Genomic DNA, 2944 nt, shown 5'->3' with positions numbered 1-2944 from the left:
GCCCCTCCCGGCTCTGCGGTGTCCTTCAGGAGGATGAGGAGCTGCACAGTGATCCTCGGTGGCCACTGAGATACCTCCAGGCTGGGTGCTGGAGGGATAGCGTGAATACCCCTCTCTCAGCCTGGGCAGGGCTCTGGAGAGAAAAGGGAGAGAGGCCGGCTGTTCTTGAGGACTCTGAAAGGCAGATTAAGCTCTCATCAGGACTCTTGGAGCCTGAAACATAGTATCATAGATAACAAGCCAGATTGTCAGGTGTTTATATCCTGGCTGCTCCACAGGCTAAGGGATGAAGGGCAAGTTACGTAACATCTTTTAAGTCTCAGTATCCCTGGCTACAAAATGGACATGACAGTAATAATGAAAATTCCTACTCTGTAGCTTTGTTATTTATTAAATAATAATGGAGCAAATATAAATATATGTACACATCAGTTCAGTTCAGTCGCTCAGTCGTGTCTAACTCTTTGCGACCCCATGAACCACAGCACGCCAGGTCTCCCTGTCCATCACCAACTCCTATGTCTAAAATGTAGAAAGCACTCCAGCTTTATTAAACCATGCATACAGAGCACTGGACTGTGTGCCTGATAGGTAACAAGTGTCAGTTACAGGTAACTGGTGTTAACTATATCCACTGTATGTACACGTGTGCCCTAGTGGACAACAGCATCCACCCTGGGCCTCTGTTCTTGGGTTCTGCTGTAGACTTTGTTTCTTTGGGATCAAGGCCTTCTGTACTCTGGAGAGTCCGTATGACTAGTTAAGAGCCTGGGTTTGAATTCTGTTTCCTTTTATTTACTTATTTAGCTGCACTGGGTCTTGGGTGTGGCATGCAGGCTCTTTAGCTGTGGCATGTGGACTCTAGGTCCCTGACCAGGGACCGAACCTGGGCCTCCTGCACTGGGAGTGCAGAGCCTTAGCTGCTGGGCCACGAGGGAAGTCCCAGTCTTATTTCCTTTTGCACAAATTACTTCACCTATCTGTGCCTCAGCTTCCTCCTCTGTAAGATGAGGATAGCAGTACCTGCCTCGCAGTATTGTGAGGATTAAACAAGCTGACGATCTCAAGCTCTGAGCACAGCCACCGTGATAACGTCAGCTGCTATTGTTTGGTAGCGATGGAGGCAGTCCTTGTGGTTCATGCTCAGGAACCAAAGTTTCTTAGCAAGGGAATTATACCGTATACAACTGTATGTAAGCTGTAAACGACACACTTGCAGTTGAACTTGTCCGGTGCAAAGAACACAGCAGGACTTGACGTCCTGGTGTCTTCCCTGTCAGTACTGTGCATGGCTTGGTTTTCGATCAGTCCAGAAACCCCTGCCCTGCCTGTTTCCTCAAGTTGGAAGAAAGTGCCATGAAATGATGAAGGTACAGTGCCTGGAAGGTTAAATGCCTTCTGTGCAGAGAAGACTTTTTTTGTTCTGGTTTTTAGAGAAACTGTGCGAGAGGAGGGAGGGTTCTGAAGTTACTGTTCTGCTCTGTCCTCCCGCCCCAGCCCTGGGAACCCTTTGCTTTCTGGTGTCAGGAAGAAAAACCCAGCCTGGCTTTCTGTATGTTAACAGTCCGGGGCCCTGTTTGCTGGATAGCAAGGGCGGAGGCTGGACCAGTTGGTACCAGGCCCAGTGTCTTGAACGGTGATGCCACTTGACTCCCAGCAGCAGAGCTGCAGCGTGGAGCTTTGTCCAGTGTATTGAGTGTCCCCGCCTGGGGGCAGGGGCTGGTGACAGAGCCATCACGGGATCGTCCTGATGGCTGACCAGAACTTCCTGTGTAAGCCCTTTTTGTGCTACACAGTCTGTGTTTCCTCCCCCACGGGAAGAAGTCCACATTTTGCCACTGACCCTTAACGACTTGTGGGCCTTCTTGCTTCCGATGTTGGAGACAAGCCTACCTCACCTGTTGGCCTTGGTTTCTGTGTCTGTAATGGAGATGATCGTATCCACCTTACAAGGGTACGGTAAGGATTAAATGAGATCACCATATTTAGCAAGGAGCCTGCACAGACCAGGTGCTTGGTACGTTTGTTCTTTTTGCCTTCTTTGTTAATTCTAGAGGTCATTCTCTCTAGGAAGCTGGGATGAGCCAGCTGGAATGGAGTTTGGAGACCAGCCTCTGGTCTCATAGCCCGCAGTCCCTCAGTCATCAGATTCAGGCCAGATGAATGTCTAGGCAGACAGCATGCCCCCAGCAGCAGTCAGCCAGAGACAGACCCCCTTCCCCAGTGCTTTCTATTATGCCCCCGCCTCCCTCGTCCCAAGCATACTTGAGTTAGCAAATAGCGTTCAAGCTGGGAGTGCCTGACCCATCCCTGGGAGTATGGCAATCTAGATTCCTGCTCCTGGCTCCTGTGGCTTAGAGCAGAGCACCTTCAGTGTACCTGGACACACTGGTCGGATCCCATCAGACAAGAACTCTGAATCAGCCGCACCTTTAAGGCCCTTGGTTGAGCACCTCCCTTGGCAGGGCCTGAGCAGGGACAATGCTCCTTGGTTTCTAGGAGCTGAAGGGCTGGTGGAGTGGGAGACAGGGAAGGACTACAAGTCAGAGACCAGGAGGATCATATCCATCACTCAGTGTCCAGTGAGTGTCATCAGGGTTTGGGAGAAAGGGGTCCTTGGCAGCTCAAGGTTCAGGTAGCCCTGGGGGACGTGGGGACTTTTGCTGGATAAGATTTAGGGCCAGGGGAGGTAACTGGAACATGATGGCTGCTTTGAAAATAAAAACAGGCCCAGTGCTGATGAATATCCCATGTCCCATGATTTGAGGTCTGGTATTCTTCCCGCCACACCTGACTCAGATCAGGTCAGTTGCTCAGTCGTGTCCGACTCTTTGCAACCCCATGAATCACAGCATGCCAGGCCTCCCTGTCCATCACCAACTCCCGGAGTTCACTCAGACTCACGTCCATCGAGTCAGTGATGCCATCCAGCCATCTCATCCTC

At 50.9% G+C, this 2944-nt stretch overlaps 1 protein-coding gene across 3 annotated transcripts in view; it reads left to right on the top strand.

The window, feature by feature from the left end:
• Positions 1–2944, top strand: part of SLC45A3 (solute carrier family 45, member 3) — a 22163-nt gene that overhangs the window by 3055 nt on the left and 16164 nt on the right. The gene's annotated exons all lie outside the window — the stretch shown is intronic.

This window comes from Bison bison, unplaced genomic scaffold (genome assembly GCF_000754665.1).
Source record: "Bison bison bison isolate TAMUID 2011002044 unplaced genomic scaffold, Bison_UMD1.0 scf7180017864338, whole genome shotgun sequence".
Classification (NCBI taxonomy): Eukaryota; Metazoa; Chordata; class Mammalia; order Artiodactyla; family Bovidae; genus Bison; species Bison bison.
This window is presented reverse-complemented; position numbering and strand designations above follow the sequence as displayed.